Source organism: Cyprinodon tularosa, unplaced genomic scaffold (genome assembly GCF_016077235.1).
Source record: "Cyprinodon tularosa strain WSP-4 unplaced genomic scaffold, ASM1607723v1 ctg109, whole genome shotgun sequence".
NCBI lineage: Eukaryota > Metazoa > Chordata > Actinopteri > Cyprinodontiformes > Cyprinodontidae > Cyprinodon > Cyprinodon tularosa.
The window spans coordinates 883,545-910,326 of record NW_024037882.1 but is presented as its reverse complement, the minus strand read 5'-3'; the positions used below and the strand labels follow the sequence as shown (position 1 = coordinate 910,326).

At 37.5% G+C, this 26,782-nt stretch overlaps 1 protein-coding gene across 1 annotated transcript in view; it reads right to left on the bottom strand.

The window, feature by feature from the left end:
* Nucleotides 1-26,782, bottom strand: part of taok3a (TAO kinase 3a) — a 67,911-nt gene that overhangs the window by 37,805 nt on the left and 3,324 nt on the right. The window contains exon 2 of the mRNA XM_038293476.1: nucleotides 10,939-11,044. The gene's annotated coding sequence lies outside the window, so the exon portion shown is untranslated. The remainder of the gene's footprint in view (nucleotides 1-10,938; nucleotides 11,045-26,782) is intronic.

Genomic DNA, 26,782 nt, shown 5'->3' with positions numbered 1-26,782 from the left:
CTCTTGTTTCCCATTTCAGCCGTTGCGTATATTAGCTGCAACATATGAATTAAGATGCTATGACCGAAAAAAAAAATAGATTGACAGATGACCGTTGATATATGATTGGCCGAATTTAGGTGTACAGGCTAACACATAACTAACTGGCCTGCATAAAATAAGACAAAAAAAACCCCAACACCGATTAAAAGAGATCTTTATTTATCTTTTTAAATAGAAATTTTCTAAATTTTGGGACAATATTGTCTGATAAAGAATACATTTATATACATGTTTAAGACAGAATGATTTCCCATTTAAATATGACTTCCCTATGACTTTAAGAGCAAATATGCTTTAATATGTTTTTTTCTACTAAATAGAAGCCTCCAGTAAAATCAGCTATTTATATTTCGAGGAGGGGCAGTATCAGACATTAAGTGTCTATAATTAGAAGAGAAACCAGTAGGTGTTACACAGTTCTGCAGATAAATGGGGTTTTATTATTTTCAAAATGTAAACAAAATGATCAGCCTTCTGAAGCTTCAACCAGTGACTCTTTACCATTTCTACATGCCTAATGAATGTTTTAGATGAGTCTGTTCCAGCACACTTGATAGGTATAATTGTGAGGAAGTTTGTTAGTCACCCATCATTTAAGTCAGGTGTGTTGCAGTAGGGGGATACCTAAACCATGATTTAAAACTGATTTAAATTGTCTTCAGCAGATTGTCTTAGCATTGCTTTTTTTAAATCCTGACCTGAGCACAGTGATAACTTTGGGTGAAGGAATGACTGACAGAACAAAGTAAAGTCTTTTCTTGTATTTTTTTCTAACACCTCACTGATTCTAGTAATGAAAACTGGATGTTCTGGCCTCCATTATGACCTCCCACCCATGAGTGCCATTAACAGAGTTACCAAGGTTAGGTTCTTTCATTGATTTGAAAAAAAGATTATAAATTGACTCTCATTTGAAACAATCAGTGATCAGAGCTGATCAGAGCAGACCTCTGACCATTATAGTTATATTAAATTGAACTAATCCTAGGGAGAACAAACCTTTTGAGTAAATTAACGAAGTTAAATAGTAACAAACACTCTTATCACCATTTCAGGGAGTAGAACATTTATTGATCATTGTAACTATTAAATAAAAAAAGCAAATAAAACAATATGATGGAATGTTTAGTCCTTTTCTGGCAAAATCGAACAGAAGATGCTGAGAAGACCATGTCTTATTATTACCACAATAAAACACTATAAAGCCATTTAAACTGTATAATTTAGTATTTTGTGTGATTTAGGTACTTCACAAATCTTATTTTTAAAGAAAACCATCATTTTATTTCTAATAGTTCCATTGTTTTCCATATGTCATCCGTTTTCCAATGTGCACACATGTACTGTCAACTACTGGCAAAGCAAAACAGTGTGTCTGCTTGTGTTACTCTGCATTTGTCTGTCTTCGGGTTGCGTCAGCCCATCTTCCTCTTATCTCTCCTTTTTGAGATCTTCGGATTGGAGCTGAAACAACCTCAACTCTCTCCACGTGAAACGCACACCCACTGCACAAGTGAATACTTGTAACATCCATAAACACAAACGGTATATTCACTACGCTGCCTTGGTTACATAAAATCAAAAAATTTAAAGAACAGCTATATTATGAAATGAAATAACAGTATTAATTCAATTTCCCAAAGACAGACAGATGGGAGAGTAAACCAGGTTCATCGCATCATATGATCGTTAGAAGCTGCACACCACTACTCTTAAGCTCTACTTAAGCTCTATTACTTTCCCCTCCTCCTCTTCATTTTCTCCAAGTTGTTTAAAATGATGCAACTTGGAAACAACAGCTTGTAACACAGGGCGCTCAGTAAATCTCTTACTACTCCAGCAAAGGACTTTGTTTTGTTTATCTGCACGTGTCTGTGTGGATCTATGAATGGTATTGTTCTAAGAATGGTGTTGTTGCCTAATCAGCTGTAGCTGATTAGGCAGATACCGTAGCTTAGACAGATAGCTTAGACAGATTAGATCTGTGCTCTGTGGGATTTCTTTACTACATATATGTTGAAATGAACTGCCAAAATAAATACCGCTGTTTATGAGTTATTTTATTGTCTAACTTGTATCAGGGTAAAGACTTTCATGATGAAATTACTATAATAATGATGGTAAACAACCAGAATTGAAGTATGGTTAGATTTAATTTTATTGTTTTCCTATCTGTCCGAGAATGTTTTACGTTTTCAATGTTTTTAGGTTTTTTAATAAGAAACAATTCTCTAGATTGCTCTCTAGTCTTTTGGCAGCAGATCTACTGCCAAAAGACTGTGGATTTGTAAAATAAATACCAAAAGAACTGAGACCATTTAAGTCTACATATTTATCCCATCGTTTTTAACATTGCATGCTTACTGTGTTCTTTCCAATGAAGCATTATAGGTGCCCCCCCCCCCCCCCCCCCCCACAAAAAAAAACAAATAAAAATAAATGTTTGTTTTGTTGTACAACATTTTAAAAGCTCTGATTTCCCTCTCAAACATCGCTCCCAACCAGATAAAAAACAATTTATGGAGATAAAGTTAATTAAATAAGGGTCTGAAATTCACTCCAGGGCTGTTCCAGTAGTTGTACATGTACACACATGCATAAAAGCATCCATGTGTTAATTTTGGGTCAATATGCTCACATAAGAAATGCGTATAGGCAAAAACTAACATACAATTACACCGTTGTTTCAAGGCCTCTGCTGTTTTAATTTCTATGGCAGCATGTCGTTATAAGCCCAGATCTGTTTTTCTTGTGAACATGGATTTATAAAAGTCTTCATTTTGCTTCTTTTCAGCAAATAATATAAAGAAAAATGTACATTCACTATAATGCCTCTCTTAATTAATACAGGCAGCTTTTCTACAAATTCAGCAGTTAAACTTAAGAAAGCTTCAGACTATAGTTCATAACTAGACATTTTGTAGATTCCTATTAATTATTAGGTAATCTTCATAACAAAGGTGGTGTTTTGATACTGGAGTGGCACTGGATTCCATCCTCCAGTTGATTCTGGGGGATCCTTAGGCATTTCCATGTCAGCTGGGAAATTGAGAGGGTCTCTCCACTCAGATCTGTCCAGAAAACCTCCAAAGGGAGGCGCCTTGGGCGCATCCTTATCAGATGTCTGAAACAACTTAGCAAACTGCTTACAAGACAGAGAAGCAGAGGCTTTGCTTTGAGCCCTCGCCCTTCATCCTAATCATCATTGCATGGTGGAGTCCAGCCATCCTCCAGAGCAAACCAATGCTTGATGCATGCATGTGGGATCTTGCTCTTTAGATCATGATCTACACCTCGTGATCATGAGGGTCACAACACAGATGCACCAGTAAATCAATGTCTTTGCTTTGTGGAGCAACTCCATCTTCAACACATTGGACCAAAGCAATGCCCGCATTACTACAGAGAAAGTCCAAATCGATCTGTCTCTACACTCTCTGTTCTATCTTCCCATCATTTGTGAGCACGAAAGCAAAATATCTGAACTCCTCTGCTTAAGGCAGAGTGTGACCCCCCCATCCCAGAGGGGGCACACCCCTTTTCCAGTTCAGCACCACGGCATGAAACTTAGAAGAGCCGACATTCATCCCAGGCTACTTTAAACTGCAGCAAACTGCTCAAGAGCATACTGGAGGTCAGAGAAGCCAACAGAATCACACCATCTGCAAAAAGCAAACACGAGATTCTCAAACCAGACACCCTCCTATTCACAGCTACAGTATGCCGGGAAATTGTGTCCATGAACGGCAGTTTAAGCACATCGAGGACAAGCTTTACTTTGTGCCGAAAATGCAGAGCTAGCTTCGGGTATCGAAGGATAGCTTTGGATATACAAGGATTTGACAGGTTGTAGAAGCCACCTAAATTCTTCATACTTATGCAGCACCCCCACAAAATGCCTGGAGACGACACAGTTGTGGGCCCTCTCCAGAACTACAAAACACATGTAGGCTGGAGAAGCATACTATTATAATCAATCTTTTTCATCATCATAAAAACAAAGTGGATAAAATGCTTTTGAGTATTTGTCAATGCCTTATTCTTAAGTTCTTTATGATAGTGCATGTGTGCTTATAGTGACCATGATAACATATTTAAGTAAACATTACAAAATAATACATTACTTCAGATACTGCTATGATATTCACAGGGAACACAAGTGTGTAAGTGAGTTTATGTGGGTTTGCATGGCCAGAGGGCTTATAAGCTTAGGCCAACCCCCTCCCAGCTTTAGACACAAACAGGAATTAGACAGACTGTGGGAATTGTTACTGGGATTTAAACTGGCAGCCCTAATCGGTAACGGTGGAGAAAAAAAGAACTGCGTTGATGAAGGGTATGAGGCTAATATGTGTCTAAGTGAAAGCACCAGAGTTACGTAATATTCCAGCTCCCTAGGACTTCTCAATGAAAATACAAGCAGACTTTGAGTGTTTTTTTTGTTTGTTAGTGAGCGCCTGGATCATAAGCACACTTTAAAATATGAAAATGCTTTTTAATAAATCTGTATTATAAATACAGATTAAAAACTACGGTAACCAGGGAGAGACTCTCATCTCAAAAGACATCAAAGTCCTAAGAGCACCCTGCATGCGTGTGTATGACGTATATTTGCATATGAGTGTGTGTGCCTTCTGCATGGCATTAAGTGGGTCAACCCTGTTACTGTATGAATAATAAAAACAAAGCTTATTTTAAGCACAATACCAGCTTGCTAATGAGCAGCCAATTTAAATACAGTGCATGGGAAACAGCTGTTTCAATAGGGATTCTTAATATGGTTTATCTTTAGACTTTTTCCAAATGCAGCCGTCATGCATGTGTGTAAGAGGCAGTGGTTTAATTCAAACGTCACATCTGAACACAGCAGATAGAGAGAAAGTTTTTGCTTTCTGTGGAAATGCATAGCCTTTGAAATCATAGTTGTATTGCAAGTTAAATGTGTGCATCATAATCACAAGAGACTTCTTGGTTGCTATATTTGATGTGCTATTATATTTTTGGATACAACAACAACAGTGGCTCAAAAATCATATACCTTCATGTAGACTTCAACAAAGAATAATTTACTCTTTTACTTTACTTTTACTACTTAGTGATCATTTTTATTCAAGTTTTAACTAAAACATTTAGGTAAAAACAAAATACATTTCAAAACTAAATCTGTTAGGAGAATGAATTATGAATAGTATGAATTACAGGCTATTGGTATTTGGGACCAAGATGGTACACGTCTCAGAGGGATATAAGGACATAGTGATGATGGAAAGGAAAAAGATAGGAAAATATGGGTTACTTGTAATAGTCATAACTGGGATAATAATTAGCTACTAATGTTATGTTTTCCTAATATTCAGCCACCCTAATTGGCTTTGGTTATTAAATTGATTAAATAAAAAATTACAAACATATTACAAACCAATATTTCTTCATCTCTGCCCATTTCTCAAAGCATTTCATTCGTTAGGATTATTTTTACATGATCCTTCCTGCCTACAGCTATTAACATAAACAACAACTTGTTGACACAAAATTTGTTATAACATTTGACTTTTATTTAGATTACTTAAGTAGTGATCCCAAATTAAAATTTGAACTGAATATAATGTTTGCATAGTTTTTGTTAGTTTTTAACATCTTATAAAGATCTTCAAAGTGTTTTTTATTTAAATACATTTATGTTATTTTATATCTAATCAAATAACATTCGATTTGTCATATTTTATCCAATGAACACTTGCTCAAAAGGCTGTGGTTTTAGGATAAACTGAGGAAATAATGAATTCCAACAAGGACTTTGCCAAAGTTTAGAACTGCTATTCTAAATATAAGAATTCATTGACAAATAAAATGATTCTTAACTAAGCTCGTGAAATTCAACTGAAAATACTAAACTACTCTGTCTTAACTTGATTGATGATTATTCCAAGGGAATAACAGAACAAGGCTGGAAACGGCAGAGACAACTATTAATGCAGGTGAACATGCAGCAGGCAGATATGTCAGAGTGTTTCCAGGTTAATCAGTAGCTAACAAGCTAGTAGCTTATTTGGCTTTAAAGCTTCCCAAAAAAAATACCATTATAAAGCAGTAAAATACCAATAATGTGTATAAGAACTTAAGTGATGCATAATGTCCTGATGCTTAAATGCAGCTATCTTCAGGTCTACTGATGGCATCTGTAACAAAATGTATTTCAGGATCAAAAAGGACTAAGCAAACAAATTCTTTGCTGGCCAATAAATTTTCCCTGGAAATATTGAGATAAACAATAATAAGGTCTTCCAGTTTGAATCCAAAGTGCTCTCACTCTGTAGCGGTTATGTTCAACTTTTGTTCAGCAATTTCATCTCCATTTTTCCTCTGGCTTACTGCTCCTCAGTCATGAGGCTTTCATGCTACACACTCTAAGCTAAGGAAAAGGGAAGGCCTGAATAAAGACAAATGCACCAAACTGAAACCCTCTCCAGACTTCAGTAGAAGGAAAAGGAGAGATGAGAATAAATAAAATGCAAACGTCAACTATTGAGCTCAGTTAAGGTAATTGTAAAATAAATACTTATGAAGTTTTCGTATTTATTAGTTATTCTGAAAGGTCTACATGTATCTTAACATGAACTTTTTTTTCTTGTTTATATGCATAGTATGTGACTGGCACGCTTCAACTGAATGAATTAAAGTTATGAAAATAACTGTACTTTATTTCACTCATCTAAATTAAAAAGCAGAACAACTCTTATTTTTATAACTTGGTATCATCCACCAGGTTCTTACTTTGAATTGACAATGTCATCATAATGGAAGAACATCCGTGCTGACATTGAAGGTGATAGCTTAGATGCAGCCTTTAGGGCTATCTTAGACTCAATTGGCTTTGCTCAAAATGTGAATAGTCCCACTCATTCTCATCCTCATACTTTGGACCTTGTGATTAAATTAATTGTGATTATTCATCTTGAATGTGAAGGAATAACAGTATTTCCTCACTTTGAAGAGAAGCACTAGAAAACTGGAGAGAAAATGGTGTTCCACATGCGTACAAGAATCCTGCCTAGCATGGAAAAACTTTTTACTGCTGTATAAAATGACCCCTTTGTAAAGCAAGAGCTGCATATCTCTCCTCATTAATAGAAGAGAAAATAACACGTCTAGATTTCTTACAATGCAGTTGCCAAACTCACCCAAAGCTTATACCTAGTTGAACCGTCCATTCCCCCTGCTCTTAGCAGTAATGAGTTTATGGGATTCTTTATAAATAAGATTGACTCTATTAAAAATAAAAATCATTGGCACCCTTCTAAATATGCTGCGTGAGGCAGCATTTGAGGTAACCATAGAATCTGAACTGTGTTTAGACTTGAATTTTCAGATTTGCAAAAATATTATCGCCATCTAGCCTTCAACTTGTATGTTAGATCCAGTTCCAACCAAGTATTCCCTCTGATTTCCACCTTCAAGATGTGATTAACTTATCCCTGATGCAGGCATATGTACCTCTAGGGCTGGGTATTGTTCAAAATTTTTCGGTTACGGTACCAATACCGATACCTTCACTTCGATACCGGTTCCTGAACGATACTTTTTTTGATACCAGTTTTATAATATCAATTCGAAGAAAAAGAAAATTACACAACATAAAAAAGTACAAATCTTGAGTTTTATTATAAGCTCTGATTTTCCCATTTACATTTTTCCTCTTACATAAAAAAAAAAAATCAGTGTCTAATATTCACTGATACATTGTGAGGACCTTTTTACTTAGCAGTTTTTCTTTAGAAAAATTACCATGTCTGATGAACAAGCCCGTTGAATGGGATCCTATTGACAGTGCACCGCTGGTATGTGGGGGTCTGAGCGGCTCTGACAAAAATATTGGAAGGCAGGATGAACTGACTGCACTGATTAAGTTTTCAGGTGGATTTTCCCACTTAAAAGCATAATAAAACTACTTTATTCCCACTGATCACAGCAAATATAGCTGCCAGGCAAAGAAAGGATAGAGTAGCTCCGCCCAACGCGCGTCAGAGCCACTTTTGCACCGCGCAGCCACAGCAGCAAAGCTTCTTCAGCCGCGCGTCAGAAGCTGGTACAAGCAGCAAAAAATGAAGCAGCAGACGTGATTTTGCTGCTCCTGCTGCGTCCAGTTTGAAAGCAGCATGATTCACTCCGCTCTGGCTTTGCTCTGCCCACGGGCTGCTAAGAGGAGGATGGTCGCGCCGGCTGCGGTCCGCTCTTCTTGCAGTCACCGAGCAACTTTCTACTCTTAAATTGTTTCCGTGCACGATGTATTGCATTGCGCACTATTGGCATCAGTCTTAATAAAGTGAAGCCACACTTTTGACCTGGGGGGCATTTTAAAGGGGTTCCACGACACTCACAACCAGTTCACAACAGATACAGATGAACCCTGGCTGTAGGCGTGACCACCTGTGTATTTTTCCTGGATGACGCAATCACGTTAAGTGTTACAGCCAATCACCGAAACTTGGTACCGAAAGACGAGGCATGTTTCAATACTCTGTAGAACCGAAGCATTTTGGTCGGTACCATAAAAGAACCGAAGTTCGGTACCCAGCCCTATGTACCTAAGGCTTTTAAGGTTGCTGTAATTGAACCATTACTGAAGAAACCGTCTCTGGAGCCAGATGACTTGGTCAATTATAGACCTATATCTAATCTTCCTTTCTCTAAAATTCTTGAGAAAATAGTTGCAAAACAAGTGTTTAATCATTTACAACAGGCTTAACTTTTTGAAGAGTTTCAATCTGGTTTTAGAGTTCATCATAGCACTGAAACAGCTCTGGTGAAAGTTACTAATGATATTCTCATGGCCTCAGATAATGGAGTATATATATTCCCAATTGGTAGAATTATTAGACAGCATGGGATTAATTTCCAATGTGATGCTGATGATACTCAGCTATATTAGTTTATAAATACAGGAGAAACTAACCCATTACATAGACTACAGGCATGTCTTGAAGACATAAATACGTGGATGACTTTCTGCTTCTTAATGCAGACAAAACAGAAGTTGTCTTTGGACAAGAGTCTTTTGAAAAACAAGCTGATTAATCAGCCACTTCATTTGGATGGGATTAAATTGATCTCAGATAATAAAGTCTGTAAAATGCCTTGAGGTGACATATGTTGTGCATTGGTGCAAAATAAATAAATGGAATTGAAGTGAATTAAAATCTTCTGGAACGGTTTATGAAAACCGTCCGTACCGTTCGGTTCGACTGTCTCAGACCGAATCGTGTGTGTTGCGTTCGGTACATGCGCTGCTCCTTTTTCTCATAGGCGAAGCGTGTACACTCCAGAGCAGAAGGTGGCGGTACTGCGACCAAAGCCAACCACCAGTAGTAAACAAGAAGAAGAAGAAGCGAAGCAGCGTAGCCGGGTGTAGCAGAAAAAAATCAGTTGTTGTGGAGAATTGTGTGGGTATGGCGAGTGGGAAAGAACAGGAGTTGGAAGACGTGCCAGCAGCACTTTATAGGTCTGCTGTATGGGAGCGCTTTGCATTTAGAGTGACCTACGATGACGGCGGAAAGAAAGTTGTGGATAAAAGTGCAACAGTGTGCAAGCATTGTGCAACACGTTTTGTTTATGCTAACAGCAACATGACCAACATGTCAGGCTAACAATCAACATATACTGTACCGAACCGAACCGAAAACCGTGACCACGAAACCGTGAACCGAACCTAACCGTGGATTTTGTGAACCGTTCCACCCTTACACAATATAAATAAAATGTGATGTTTTATGTTACTGCATTTCTAGGTTCCAGTGTTGAAGATATTGCCCTGATGTGTTACCTTCAATAAAGAATCGGATTGCGATTTTGCAATTGGCTAGTATTCCAGTGTTGGTTATTTTGGCTGACATCTGACCATTTTCCGATATCAGTATCTGATGAGGATATATCCTTTCTTCATGTGGTATAAAGTCAATACACAAGGTCAATACAAACTATATTATCTTTAGCAGAATTATTTTAGGAAACATGATTTAAAACTTTTCAAGAAACTAACCTATTTGTTCCATCACCGGCATTTCAAGAGGACAGTTTCTGAAATCTGCCACCATCTGAACATTAGCCATACCAGAGTCCGCCAGCTCAGAAATCTTTTCTTTGAAATCAAATTTTACCAAGAGATATGTTCCTGAAGTCAAGTGATTTGCTGTCCTAGTCCATCGCTATAACCATTTTACAAATCAGCATGTTACTCAGAGAAGAAAGGGTTACCCAAAGCACATAAAAAAAGCATACACTTGACTTTTTGTTAAACCTAATGGTCGTTGCTGGTTCTCTAAGCAGAAATGACAAGCTGAGAGACAGGTTTACATTATTGCTCAAATGATAAAGGACTCCAAACAGATTAACCTGAGGCTTTCATCACCAAATACAGCATGAAGATGACTACACGGAACTATGCTTAAAGGAAAAGAATATATTTTACAAAAAAAAAAACAAAAAACAAAATAGAGTCATAGAATTTAGAAATATAAAGAGAATCCTTCACCAATCTAAATAAACTCTAATTATGTTTACTTGATAAATAAAAATAAAGATCTGGGAAACCATTAAGACAAAGCTGGTCATGTGTTTGCATATCAGACAGCCAGAAGGGCACTGTGCTTTCAACACAAGGAAAACCAGGACCCAGCAGAAGGGTGGCTGAGGCTTTCACTGTTTGCTTATGTAACTGTGCAAAGAGAAGCATCTTTGTGTTCACATGCACAGGTACAACAACCTTTGTTGGTAAAATGTTTGCTCACAGTGGTAAAAAGAAAATATCATATGTGATTATAGTAAAGACAAATAAAATTTAGCTCCCTGGCACAAAAAATGAGGAAAAAGCAACAGAGAATCAGGTGTGTTTTGACTTACGGTAGGAAATGTGTGAAAGGGTGCGCAACTTGTCCTCTGTCTCCACTCTCCTCAGAGTAAACACTGAACAGGGTCAGCTTCCCTCATGACTGGAGCAACACCGTTCCTGAGGTTTCAAATGAGGAAGAAACAAGTAACCGGTTAGATGGCACTTTTTTAATGCAAGAAAAAAAAAAAAAAAAAAGAGGACTTTACCTATTTAACAAACCAAGCCAATGTTAGTCCAAAAATATAAACTTTATGAAATATGATGTTTATATATCAAAAAAGGACCACTGACAGTTGGGCTATAGCCAACAGTGCCATGGCCCACCCTGGGATGCCAGGCACTGATCATGAACCAGCAGGCGGGGGAAGCTGCAAAATCCACTTACCGGTAGTTGAGTTTAGAACATTCGTCTGCTACATTCTTTTTACAAATTACTTTATACAGATAACTGTATCAATATTGCCTCGGCCTGTAAGTAGAAAATTTAATAATAGTCAAAACAAAAAGTCATAAAAAACTTAATCCCGTTTGTCATTACATTTTTAAAATAATTTAAATCATTCAAAATTCCTTTGGCTTAGTTAAGCCTTGTTCTCTATTTCCTTTTAAATCTAAAGCTTTTGGGGGTTCAAAATGAGCTGAATATCCTGACAATTTTTACATAAATAATGTTTTTTTTTTTTTCTTTAGGTAATTGGTTACAAATAGTTTATTAAAATAACAAAAAGTTTTTGATAGAGTAATGGAAAAAGTCAAACTCTGCTGTTCGTTCAGCGAGAGTACCAGATTCATTGAGCTCATGGAAATTTTTTGCAAATACACCAGTCATCAAATTGATGTTTGCTTTTCCATTCCTTGTTTTCTAACAAGCACTTTAACGGCATTTTAGATTTTGAATAAAAGGTTCCTTAGGTTGAATGGCTAATAAAACTAGAGATAAGAGGGATACAGGTGGCACCCGCCTTGTGTAAACACATATAAAGCTTTCATATAACTATAAAAAAAGAGCAAAATATGAAATGACTTAATGGGCTTCAAACAACTCTTTGGTATATGCCATTTGTTATTATCCTTAAGTAATCACCCTCTGCCAGTTACTCAATCTGCTAAAGGAAAGATTGCAGACTTGTACATGACAAAATAAATGAAGATAAAGGTTTTTAATTTGCATATTTGTAGTGAAATGGTCAGGTATTTCATCTGGATATATTCTACTTCTTTTTGCTCATATAGGTCATAAAGGTCAGAGCTTACACCAGGTCAACAGCAGCTCTGATTAAATGTGCTTTTCACAAAATTGAAAATGACTTCTGTGCTAAAGACAGTCCTCATTATCCTTATATTAATGATCAAGGGCAGATCCTAACAATCCTATAAACACAACCTTTTGCTTGTTCACCCACCAGCAGGCACAATATTTCTCCTTCACCCAAACAGACACACACGCAATCTATTTACAACGCCACATCAAATCTGAGCGAGTTATCCTGACAGAAGAGCGCTGTCAGCCACTGCCCTGTTTCTGTCCTGACAAGCAGGTGGTGGAGCCTTTGCAGTGTTAGCAGCAAACAAAACCTGACCTTTCCCCAACACAAACAGAAACAAACTCTGTACAAGTAGCCTTACAGTTGTGAAGCTTATTCAGGATTCTGCATGCTAATGACGGTGTGACTTTTCTTTGAACTCTGAATAAATTAGAACACCTTTTCTCCTTCTCCCCTTAAATTACATTTTTACCCCTGTCCTTTGTGCTCCTATTTAAACCTCCACCTCTTGTTTTGTCCATTTTGAAGGAGCCATGTGGCAGACCATGTGCTCAGAGGAGCTGTATTCAATAATAAAACAGGCCGATAGGATGGAGGGACAAGAGAGCGGGGATAAAAATGTATTGTGCCCATTCTAAGAGCCTCTGAATGATTTATAACACAAACTGACGCTTGCAATGAGCCTCTGGGAAAGTTAAGGCTGCACTTCTCTTTCTCTCTGGTCGCTCCTCCCAGCTTGGCATTTGTGGTCAAAAAGTTATGAAAAGATATAGACAGACTATCCATTGAGAAATGCATTTTTGTTTCATTCATGTTCACCTTCAAAAACTGGTGAGTTTTATCATTTTAAAGCGCCCAACATATGATTAACATACAATGTGTGTCTATATATATATAAACAAGTGAGATAAGCGTTAAGTGAGATAAAGGACAAAAATACCAAATAAACATTGAGTTTTCTACTAACAACAATCAATAAACCGTATAAAGAGGCAAAATCCCACAATGAATAAATCAATAATGAATATACAACGCAAAAATGTATTGATCCTAGTTTAAAGTAATCTTAATTTTACAAACAGGTTAAGCTGGAAAGTGATATCAATATTTTGCAGCAAACAAACACAAAAATGACATAAAACCTAAAAAAGGCGAAAAATGTTGTCATCATAAACGTTAATACTCACATTAAACTCACAGTCCTATCACCATTACTGAATAACACATACCTCCATATTGATATTGGGACAAGTTTTAAAGTAAAAACATGAAACATTTAAAATGAAGAAAATATTTGCTTAGATTGTATTTACTACATTAAACACACTGGAACATTGGTAATAGGATTTAATAAATATAAAAGACTCAAAGTCCTCCCGAAGGCCCCGGCAATACGCAACCATGACAGCCAGTCAGAGTTTGTAAAGATAGCGGCTAGGAGCGTGGAATAATACATTAGGTGAAGGCCGTAACTTGACCGATGGACTGCTAAAGACCACTCTGAACAGCTAATTTCTCCTGATGACATCATAAGGGGAATACATTGGAGACAGACCATTTTGAGCACAAATTAGCTAAGAGGTAGATAAAGGAAATTATACAGGTGTAAGTTTTTTATTTTATTTGTGAACCTCACGCACAAGCTTCAGGACACATTTGACTGTTACAAAATGTTTAAGGTACTCTGTTTTATGTAATAACAGGAGTTACCTGCTATCTGAGAAACACACATTTATTTTTTCCAGAATGTGGCTATAAAAAAGGTTCAAGTCCAATTTTAAGTTAATCCATCCATAGGTAATCTGTTGTGATTTTAGATCTTTGAAGTGGACTAAAAGCAATAAACCAAGTGAGATCATAATCAGCAGTTGAATGATAATATCTGATGGTGTATTTACTTAAATGTTCCCTCTCATAATGTCCATGGCCTGCTATGCTCATAATATTCATAACTATCTAACCAGAAAGTGATCTTTAGGATATAGTCTTTAAGAGAAAAAAAAGTTTTTTACAGAACCAAAACCTTAATATTTACAGTCAGAAGTAACCATTTTGTATCATTGCAGTGTCTTTGTACTGATTCATTCAAACAGATCTGAAAAGGAGGAGGGAATTTGCAGATAACTGACGCATGGAAACACACAGGCATGGTAGTGGTTAAACACTTTACGCTAAACAAATCTGACTCTATGTGGGATGAAAATCTTTTTTTTCTTTCCACCCACCCTTGAATTCAGAGGAGTTGTAGCGTATGATAAATGCCAATCCCTCTGGGGTAAATCCTGGAGTTTTCTCTATTAAAAACATTTATCCTTGTCGGCAACAAACACAATTGAACCAGGTCAATGCTATGTGTGGTCTACTGTTATGCTTTTACCAGTTCCTTAGTGTTTTAATCACAAATAATCATTCTATCCTGCTTTTCTCCAGGTATCTCAGGCTCATAACATACAAACTGAACGAATGAAGCAGACGGAGTGAAAGAGCATGGGGCTGCTTAAATTTTGTAAGTGTCATGATGTGAAATTAGTTTATATCGGTATCGGCTTATATCAGAATCGAAAATTCAGCATTTGGAATATTGGCATATCGAATATCGACAAAAAAGGCAACATCGAGCATCCCTACTGGTTTCTTGATGTGCCATAATATACAAAAGACATTTTTAAAAACCACAAAAGATTTCTGTCATACTGGTCCTGTGGTATAGACACTTTTTTTAATAAAAATCTCGACAGAGAGAGTGCTAAGGTTGTGAAGAGCTGTAGCCTCATGACTTGGAAGAAGAAGGTTGCACTATGTGCATTCAGACAGTAGCAGCCAGAGAAAGCTATTTTTCAGGGCATCCATAGCTATTTACAATGTTGAAAGTAACTTTTATTAAATAAACAAGCTACCTTTTACATCAGGCTAAACAAATACTACTGTTACTGATCCAGAAAGCTCCTTGACTATACTGGTAACAAGTTGTCAACTAGGGGTGGGTATTGGCATGAGTGTTGTGATATGATAAGTCTCACAATACTTGAGTCATGATACGATATTATTGCAATATCGCTACATACTGCGATATTTTACCCAGCCATCTAAATGAAATGTATAGATAAAAAGCAATTTCTGTATATGTTCATCAGAATCCATGTTCGGGGTTTGAATCAGTCGACATCTTCCACTGTGACTGCCTCGACTAGAGAAATTATGCTGCGGCAAACTGTGAAAGGGCTCCACAGTGCCATCTACCAGAGTGGCGGTAAAGGTAGCCCATTTTCCCACAGAGTCTTAGATATTTTTTTAACGATATAAGGAACTGAAAGATCCATATAATATTGGGCAGCCGAAGATCCTGATATATCCCCAAATAGATTTTTTCCCACACCCCTATTGTCAACCACTTTGGAGTTGTTGGAATTTGTATTTGATTAGGCTTCAAGTGAAACCCCTCCGTAGCACTTTGTGTACATTTGTTCATGCGTGTCATTTCTGTAACCTAAAAACAGCTTCCACTGACAAAATTAGCTATGGCTATCGAGAGGCTTACAATCCAGCAAGCCTTTCATTGTTATATTCTTTTTATTCTAGACTTTTAAAAACTACATAAATTAGAATATGGTTGTTAGGGTATGAAACTGAAATATTTGCTTAAGGATATAATACTGTCACTATTTTATATAAGACCATGCCTATAAATAATTAATAAAAGCATGCATGATTCACGTTGATATTGTATCAGGTCAATATTGGCATCAGTCAATACTTAAAACTGCAATACTGGTATTATATCATAAATGAAAAAGATGTATCAGGACATATGTAATAAGTGCTGTGTGAATGTAAGAGTGAATACCTTTTAAACAATCAGAGGTTTATCAATAAAATTTTTTTTCCAAATAGGAATTCCAACATCTAGAGGCCTTTCTGGCTACGTTCACATAGCAGCCAGAAGTGACCCAAATCCAATTTTTTTGCACATACCTGACCTCTATCTGATATTTTCATGATAGTCTGAATATCACAGATCTGATTTTTTTCTAATGAGACCCAGGCCACTTGGCTATGTGGTCCTGAATCTGATACGAATCTGATCTTTTCAAATGCGTCCTGTATGTTTATGGTTAGGTCGCATTCATTCCACCTGTATGGCATTAATAACGGACAAAGGTCACTATTGAGCACCATGTTTATTTCCATAAACACAGAGCAGGCTTGCTTGGTACATTATTGCGTGTTCTACTGCGCATGCAGGACACTTAAGGTGTATGAATGCAGTTCACACAGGAGATCACGTATTTCACGAAAAAGTCTGAATTGAGCATTAATGCCTGCCATGTGGGTGTACCCTCTGTTAACTGTTAATCTTCTACAACCTCAAACACAGAACACATTTGATGAACCATATAGTGCAGTGAACTGCACTGTATTTTTTAAACTGCACCTAGAGGAAAAACTCAAATTGCATTTGGGACAAATAGAGTCAAGTTGGAATTAAATGGAGTTCATATTTTAAGGTATTGACCTTTGGGTCACATTGTAACTAGTATCATGGCTTTCTACTTCTGGAACTGGTGTGGTCATTCAATAAGTGCTGGTGTCACCATCAATGTGTGTAACGGTCCCTCCCAGTGGGCAAATACACCCAGGCTCAGCTAGAACTGAGGTCATATCGACTGGGCAATAATCCAAGGTTGTACAATGATACTATCAATTCTCAACTTTATCGAGGTTAAGAAAAAAAAAGTATAAAAAAAGCTTTGGAATTCAAACAAACTCTGGAAAAGAATATGACTTAAAAATAGAATAACACATCAGCTGAAGCTTCAGTGTTTGCACAATCTGGCACGTGAAAGCTGAGTGCACTTCTCTAAAGCCTAACATGGTTTTCCAATCCATGACATCCATGTCGACATGCAGCAGGTCTGTGGATGGACCATCATGCAGACCTAACTGCAAGTAGACATAATGACAGCAGGGAAGAAGGAAACTTATGAAAAATAAAAAAAGTACAATATGCCATTGCTTTTTTTTTTTACATTTTTATTCGTATAAAATATTTAAAAAGACAAAAATATAATGGAGAAGTTGAGCTGCAATTAGCTGGGAGAGATTGGTAAACAGCAGAAATTAGTAACTAACAACTTTACACGTCCATCTTTCTCAGATATGGTGAACGAAATTGTTTATTATCTGATGCAATTGACTGAGAAAGGAGGCCTGGAATCACAGCTGCAAGAAGAGTAAAGACCTCCTACCTTACCTTTTTCTTTACATGTTAACCAATTTTTGTGCGGAATAAAAGCATTTTCGCAACTGCTATCTGGATAAAGCCAGAAAAATGAATATGAGCTAAGCCTCTCAGCTGAGTGAACAGCTTAAATAGGATACATGTATGCCATGTGGACCAGTCCTCTCTTTCTTTATTAAAGGCCATATTCTTTGCATTTTAATTAACAGTCTGTGTTTGTGCTATAGATGCTCTATTATGGTAGAAAAGAAAATCCTAATCACAAATGTTTTGATCATTTTGATTGGTTAGAGCTGTAACATCAGTGTCTGCAACATTGGCTCTGGCATAGGACTGCTCAGCTGCAGTATTAGGTAGGATACTATTTATCAAGTGCAATGCATTAAGCTGGGCATACACTAAGATATTTTCAACCATTGCACCCAGCTACAGCTGAAACTGTACGACAAAACCGCAGGGTTTATAAGTTCACAGCTCACAATGCATGTTCTCACACTGCGTGACCTGATGCTGTCATGTGACCCAACGAAGGCCGACTGAATTTCAAACATGTTTGGTTTTCTCCCAACCTTACGATTCCTGATCGGGAGGTGGTCGTGAGAGGCTAATCGCCCCTCGTTACACCATGTACACTAGATGACGCAGAACGCACGATAGGGCTGAAAGTCGGCCCGATCAAAAAATTGTTGTTTGACTGGAGAATTGGCCTGAAAAGGGGAAAAAATTTTTTTAAAAAGTACAACGTCTGCCTGGCTTTAACTGTTTTCTTTGCAGGAATACAGCATGTTCAGCCAGCTAGGTGGACTTTTCACTGTACCAGATACCCTAGATTTGAGTGACCAGGATGCTACAATTCACAGAGTATTAGGAACTTCAAAGTGGGGGAAATTTGGCCAAATTGTTTTCATTACACTGTGTGCAGAATTGTTAGGCAAGTTGTATTTTTGAGAATTAGTTTTAGTATTGGGCTACAATTGTGTTCTCAATCAACCCAAAAGACTCCTTAATATCAAAGTTTCAATATTTTTGGAAGTTGATGTGTTTTTTGTTTTTTTTTTAGATTTGGCCATTTTATGAGGATGTCTGTGTGTGCAGAATTAGGCAACGTAATAAAAAACAAATATATCTCTATATATATATAAATATATCTCACGTTTATTTTCGCCAGGTAAACCAGTATAACTCAAAATTCAGAAAAAAACATTTGCCACATAAAAAAACAAAAAAAACAAAAACAAATCAGTGACCAATATAGCCACCTTTCTTTACTATGATGCTGAAAAGCCTTCCATCCATCCATATACTCTGTCAGTGTCTTGATCTGTGTGCGATCCACATTGGGTGCAGCAGCCACCACAGCCTCCCAGACATTGTTCAGAGAGGTGGACTGTTTTCCCTCGTTGTAGATCGCACATTTCATGAAGAACCACAGGTTCTCGATGGGGTTCAGATCAGGTGAACAAGGGGGCCATGTCATTATCTTTTCTCCTTTAGACTTTATCTGACCAGCCACGCTGTGGTGTATTTTGATGCGAGTGACGGAGCATTGTCCTGCATGAATATCGTGTTTTTCTTGAATGGTTCTTCTTGTACCACTGTTTGAAGGTGTTTTCCAGAAACTGGCAGTAGGTCTGGGAGTTGATCTTGACTCCATCATCAACGTGAAAAGTTCCCACAAGCTCATCTTTGATGATACCAGACCATACAAAGTTCCCCACCTCCACCTTGCATGCATCTGAGTCGATAAGGAACTTGAACCCTTTACTGGTCCAGCCTCATGCCCATCCATCTGGCCCATCAAGACTCACTCTCATTTAATCAAACCAAAACACCTTGGAGAAATTAGTCATCAGATATTTCTTGGCCCAATCTTGACGTTTTGTCTTGTGAGACTTGTTCAAAGGTGGCCTTTTTTCGGCTTGGCTTACCTTGGCCAGGTCCCTGAGTATTGCACACCTTGTGCTTCTCGGCACTCCAGACATGTTGCAGCCCTGAAATATGGCACAACTAGTGGCTAATGGCTTCCTGGCAGCTTCACGCTAGATCCCTCTCAATTCATGGGGAGTTATTTTGCGTTTTCTTTTTTCAACATGCTTCTTGTGCTCCTGTTGGCTAATTGCCATGAACCGCTCGATTGTGCGATGATCCCGCTTCAAAAGCTTGGCAATTTCCGAACTGCTGCACCCCTCTGAAAGACATCTGACAATTTTTGACTTGTCAGAGTCTGTCAAATCTCTTTTCTGACCCATTTTGACAAAGGAAAGGAAGTTGCCTAATAATTAAGCACATATATAGGGTGTTGATGTCATTAGGGCCACACCCCTTCTCATTACAGAGATGCACACCACCTGATTTACTTAACTGTTAGTTGGCTGTCAAGCCTATACAGCTTGGAGTAAGATAACATGTATGAAAAGGTTGATGTGGTTGAAATACTCATTTGCCTAATAATTCTGCACACAGTGTATATTAAACATATCATTAAAAATAAATGGTTTCCTTTTAACAGGAACCTAACAAACATCATTGATTGTTTCATGTGATTACTTTGGGGAAAAAATGTTAAAAGTATAATTGCAAAGAAAATTGTTGCAAAAATAATACAGTATTTATATTTTGTAATTCAATGCAAATTCAATAAATGGCTGTTTTCTTTGTGAAACAAAGACTGGAAAGAAAATAACACTAAATGCAAGATAAAAGACACAGAGAGAGGGGAAATGCAGGAGAGGAAACCCCCCGAAAGAAGTGTGCATCTGGGCCACTGAGTCATTTCCCTTGTGTTTTGTCGCTTACTCTTCCTTTTTTGAATATACACGGACAGTATAAATTATGGATATCATCATTAGGGTTTACGTAGAGTAGGAGAGGGCCCATGGGCTTTTAGCTTCAGGACTTCAGTTTTATCCCATGTAAAGTTTGCCAGCAGTTAGATTGAGAATTAATTTAGGCTTAGAACTTAGCCACTCCTTTCCTCTTTTAGATCTCACAGATTCATCCAATCTGCTTTAGCTCTTATGCAAAAAAAGATACAAATAAAAGAAAATAAATAAAAAATGCCCTGAGAGCAACCTCATCATAGAAACTTTTAGGGGTATATTTTAGATCATTTTTTCTCCTAGAAGGGTTCATGTGCAAAAAAGCAGATCAGAGGTGTCAATCGGAAGATTTCTGAGTTACCCAAAAAACAATGGAAAACAAGTTCAATTGCAAGGACATAAAGCTAGGCTGCCAGGTTTGGCTTAGAAAATAAACAAACCCAATCAGCTCCTCTAGAGCAGGTTATGGCAAGAAAAACAGAGGCTATAGTTTGTGAGACTATGAACAAATAAAAGTTTCAAAATGCACAAATAACAGTGAAATATGATACAAACAATTGTACCAACATTAAAATGTCTTGATTTGCTGCAAACCACTGTGTTTCAATATTTACCGTTCTTCTGGACTTTTCCTACTCTAGTATTGTTTTTGAAGATGGAGGTGAAAAAGCTAATGTGTCCCTTCAAACCATTCGACTACTGCACATAGAAATAGTTGTAAAAGCCCTTTTTGAAAACTATCAACAAAAATGCTGTCTTTTATGGGAGTCTTTTAAGTGTCCAGACTTTTACACTAACGTTAGCATTCATTTTTAAATGTCAACATTGCCTGTATTACAATAAGAAGCATCTGTTTAAGCTGCACGATAATCTAGGAGCCTCGGTTGTGAACCGCTAGCTGCTGTCCACCTAGAATCAGTGGTGAGTGGTCAGAGATCAGGCCCAGTTTGTAGAAAATACATCATTCAATTTTCATACTCTTTGCTATAGAATCTCAGTCACTTTGAAAGCATCATATGCTCTCTACACTAGATGTCTGTCCATTTTAAAACTCATTTTTGTTTTTAAGCCTTTAAAGGCTCTTGCCCCTCTCTGAGCCACCCATGTTCCACTTCTCAGATCTGCTGTGATCAGCCGTGGCTGGAGATGTCAGTCGAAGAGGGCCTTTTGCTATTGTACCTTCAAAATGATTCATATGGCGCTGCAAATTGAAAGGACCTCTTTAGTAGCCATCTTTGCATGAGCTTTGAAGAAGCATCTCTTCTTATCTTGAATTTTGAACCAGAATAAGTTGTTAAAGGTTTATTCTTAAATTCCTCCTGTCAATGTGGTGTTTTCGGGTTGCTACCTTTACTTGGATTTATTTCCATTTTTAATCACATTTTTTAATCAAATGTTTTATACATTTTTCCAGTCATTCTTTTTTTTATAACCTGTTGTTTATAAAGTGCTATATAAAAAGAAGTTGGATTGTCCTGGCAAAGAAAATCACTGAAATGCTACACGTTATTTGGCCTTTTATAATTAAGAATCTTAAATTGTGATCTAGCACTCAATAAATCATGCTCCTTTGCTCTGTTAAAGTGCAAGAGAACCTTCCTACCTGATATGGGCCTACAATCATACCAGGAAACAATAGCCGGACGAAGGGCAGGAAGATCAGTCTCTATAAAAATAACTAAAGGTGTTTGCATGAATCGGTCTCTTTGATACACTGATGGCTTGATAATTTTACTACTTCCTTACAAGCCTTTTGGGATGAATTGTTATCATCCTACGGTCTGAAATCTTCTAGCTTTGAACATCAGGTTCATTGTTGCCTGTGAACGACAAAAGCTTATATGCGTGTCTGTTGGGTAGAGAGGACATTAAAATGAGAAAGGGAGAACAGTGAATAAGGTGAGTCGACTGGCAGAGCTTCCCTCAAATAACAATTTATTTGGACAATTGTTTAAATTTGGGCTTTTAAGGTTGAGAAAACCCTTCCTACTGTGGATTATTAAGCAGGAATATAGCTGCAAAAACCCAACTAAACTAAAGTTTTTTTAAATTTTAAAGAATCAATTGTGTTAACAAGTTAATGAGAGAAAATTTCACTGATTTTAAGATTTGACCTTCGTCTACCCGAGAAACACATTTGAAGTCTTGTAAATCTGAAAATTTTTAGGTACGAGAATAATTTCTCTAGGGAGCACACAGACAGACACCACGATTTCAATATGGCTAATCTCAATAATAATGCGAAATGTTAACAAACAACAATTAAAGACACAATAATAACACAATAAGATCTATAAACAGTAGTGTTTAGTCTCTTATATTCTGCATACCTTGCATTTGCGCTCAATGTTCTCTTTTTGTCATGAAGGCTAGAAAAAATCCTCAAAGCGGTTTCTAGATATTTGCTGAAGTCTGTATCAGAACATGAGAAATCCACCAAAAGCCACACTGCAGGCCTTGATGCTCAATTCCGATTATTTGTGAAATCCGATTTTTTTTTTGGGTTGCCGTTCACATTTCCGAATATATGCGACTTGTACGTGATCTCCTGTGTGAACTGTAGTCATACAGTGCAAGTGTCCTGCAAGCGCAGTAGAGGATGCAATGACATCACAGGCAGGTATGCTCTATGTTTACGGAAGTAAACATTGATGATAGTGCCGGAGCTCTTCTAGGGATCTTTCCCAACCTTAAAAACACAATCTTTTCAAGATGGTTAAACATAAATACTGCTCTCCGCATCATCGTGCACCATGGTTGTTGTTTTTCTTGCCCCTTCTTCATTGCAAGACCCAGAATAGTGACCTTTGTCGGGTATCAATGACGTTCAGGTCGGATGAATGCGACCTGGCCGTTCAGACACAGGTCGCATTTGAAAAGATCAGATTCGTATCGGATTCAGGACCACATAGCCAAGCGGCCTGGGTTGCATTGGAAAAAAATCCAATCTGTGTTGTTCAGACTGCCATGAGAAGCTCAGATACAGGTCGCATATGGGCCAAAAAAAAAAATCGGATTTGGGTCACTTCAGGCTGCAGTGTGAACGTAGCCTAATTGGAGCATTTCTTCATCTAGTTGAAGGAACCAGATATGAAAAAAAATACACACTAATAGAAGACATGAGGTTGGGTCTCTTTACAGAAGTGTAGCATATAGAAATAATGAAGCGTACTGTTGCATTTGTTTCATAAAATAAATAGCTGGGCAAATACAGAATTATTTTCCCTCTAAATGATTAAAACCTGCATTTATCCCGACACACTGCTGGTTGGTGAGAACACGACAAAATCTCCCCCAGATTCAAAGGCAAATCTCCACTTGACCCAATGAAGGCTGTCCAGTTACAGCATTAGAGCTGCACAGAGCTTGGGCTAAGGCCTAGTTTCTCTGGGGGGGGAGTTTTCAAGCATTTTTTTCCACAGTAGGCCACCACTCTGCAGCAAAATCATCCTCAAAACCACAAATAATTTTTTTTAAATCATCAACTGGATAACTCCATCAGTAAAAATAAAAGCCCAGAGCAAAACATCGAAAATCTGTAGCACTGACCTTAAACTGTAGGTCAAATAAACCATAAGTTAACAACTTCAGTTGCTGAGTTAGAATTTCGTGACAAAGACACAGAGTAAGTCAAAGGACGCTCCCATACTAGATCAGTGTGGAGGAAGCGGATTACGTCATCCCCACCCGCATCACCAAACACGTCCATCATCAGTATGTATCCTAAGCCATGCTGATATGCACAGCTCTGCTAAGCTTGCGTTATATACTGGAATTCAATGGAAAGTCTGCAAAATAAAAAAATTGTAGGGCTATGACATGACAATTTATTTGGATTTTTAAAGACCCAATTTTACAGTGAGCCATGCATTTCTAAAAATACAAGTCTGAGTCTTTTCCTTCTCTCTGCCATGCTAAATTAAGCCCTAGATCTGGAGGAGTGGCGGAGGGCAGACGTAAGACAAGTCAGCAGTCACCAGTGGCTATGTACGTTTCTGATGGGACTGGCTTCTCATAATTCCATAGCACATCAAGCTGGCCCGGTCATGAAGGAGAAGATAACGGCTTAGAGATGTAACAACAACACTGGAGAGAGCAGGCAAATGTAGCCAAACATGAGGATTATAAAGAGAGGGAGGGGGGGCAACTCATGGTCACAGCTGCAAATTCACCAAGAGGATTGGAAGCGTTCTCATACTGAAAGGCTGCAATAAAGTCATCATCCTAACTTTCCACACCCACTGCAAGTGACTTTAAAAAGGGCCACTTTTATTACAAATTCCTAAGTAAAAAAACCCACAAAGAATAGAAAATAGAATATGTATGCTCTAGAGGTGTGTTTTATTATGGGATATTGCAGAACACTACAAAAAAGAAGCAAACAGTTTATGCCAGATGTTGTGGCAGAAAATAAATTTTAAAACATGTATAAACAAAATCAAAACAAAAGTTTATCAAAGATCATCGTGTGCCCCTGAGACAGGCTTTATATCACCATTAATTCATTTTCAAGTACACAACATTTTCATTAGAAAAGCTTCAAAGAATGAAAGTTTGATCCAACAGATGACAAAAGATCTGAACATTACAAGGTGCCGAGTGAGCAGCAGAGGTTACACAGTCACTCCAAAGGTATTTGATCAGTACACATCTGTTGTATCACGGTCTGCTCCCCCGAGACAAAATTTAGTCGACAAAGGCCATGACTCGGGTATGCATCAGCTGCTGGGCCACGACTGGGCTCATTTTACATTTTTTCCAAGGAGTCGGATTTTATTCAGTGGAGCAATAATGTGGTTTCTATTGAATCCAGAAGAGACATGCAGGAGAAATGGGCGCTATGTGTCAAACAAGATTTTTATTAAATAAAGTGATTTTATGTCAACTATATAAAGATGGCTCTCTCAAATGTCTTCTTCAGATGCTGGCCACAGTACTCCTGAATGTTTTTCCTAAAGCTTTTATGCAATAAATGGTAGCTGCTGATAAATCCTGTTAATACGTTGGTACGAACACTATGCAGACCTTACAAGACTAAGATCTTGTAGCAGTGCAGTTTCACTGTCTTTTGAAATCATCATTAAAAGCAGTACGCATGAACACATCTGCAAAAGAAGTGCAAGTGTGTGTGTTTGGGGGGGGGGATCATTTCCCTCTTCATCTAGGAGAACATTTCTACATTAAACATGCTAGAACATTAAGCCTGAAAGCATCGCTTTAATATTGATAGGCTCCCAACTTTAGTGATAGTTAAAAAAATACAACTATTTAATCCATTTTTAGAGCACCCAGCTTTTAGAAATTTGGATACAACGAGTTGTTTCAGATGGAAAACATATAAGCTTTGCTTTCGTTTAGAAATTCTTATAAAACTCTAACTCAGATTTGTAGTGTGGTAGACTTTCAAAAATCCGAACCACCAGTGTTCCTAAAATTTCTTTTAAGAAGGAAATTGCTTCAGCCTCATGTTTGTACCTTACCGTTCTTCCTATCACTAATAAGAAAAGTCAAAATAATTAGGATAGAGATAAATAAAAAATCTTGTTTAATGACTGAAGAAGGTTTAAAATATAGATGTTCCTAATTCTTAAACTGTTAATCTGCGTACTGTATGCATAGGGTGCTATCTATAAATAAAGTGTTTTCTCTAAATCTATTTTAATTTCTAAAATCTAAATCTATTGTAATAGCATCTAAACTCTAAACACTCCTACTTCCATGTGTTCCTTTATTGTTTGAATGAACAGAACATAGAAAACTCTTCTCATCTTATAATGCTAACAGCCTTTAGCCTGGTGAATAAGCACAGTAATTAGCTATTCCCATTAGTTTACAACTTTCCCAAATCTAAATTCTGACAGAAATTCGACACACCATAAGATTCACAATTTTCAGACACCACTTTTTCCCTTTTTTATTAACTAATAATGTTACAAACATTTTTGTAACATTATTAGAAAAGTGTATGTCTATTCAAGGTATAATGTCGGTTGTGTTTACTTTCTGTGAGCTTTGCACACTGCACAACAGTTTTGTTGTTAAGTGAACTCCATCTTTTGTCAGCCACCGAGGAGGAAAGATCTGGTCTTTTCAGTAAAAGATACCAACACATGGTGACAAAGACAAGCCCCCATCAGACTTTAAAGGAATAGTACACCCAAAACATGATTAGCCTTCATTTTCTACTCACCCCCATGCTGAACAACACTCTGGAGTACTTTTTTGATATCTCAAATGCATCTGGAGATCTGGGAGGCTTCTTGCTGTCTGCTGACATTCAAATAATGGAGGTCTATGGTGACCGAGGCAGAAAGGTCCATAAAAGTCCACAAAAAACGTGTCAATATTCCTCCATACTGCTCGTCCAATGTATTCCAAGTGTCCTGAGTGGGTAGCATCCAGAATTTACTCGAAACGAAGTCATTTAGAATGTTTTTAGAGCATAAACAGTAGTGTATAGGATTTCCTGAAAGCGCACACATGCGCGCGCTCACGAGTCTACGGAAGCCGGCAGACCAAGCCAGATGAAAGT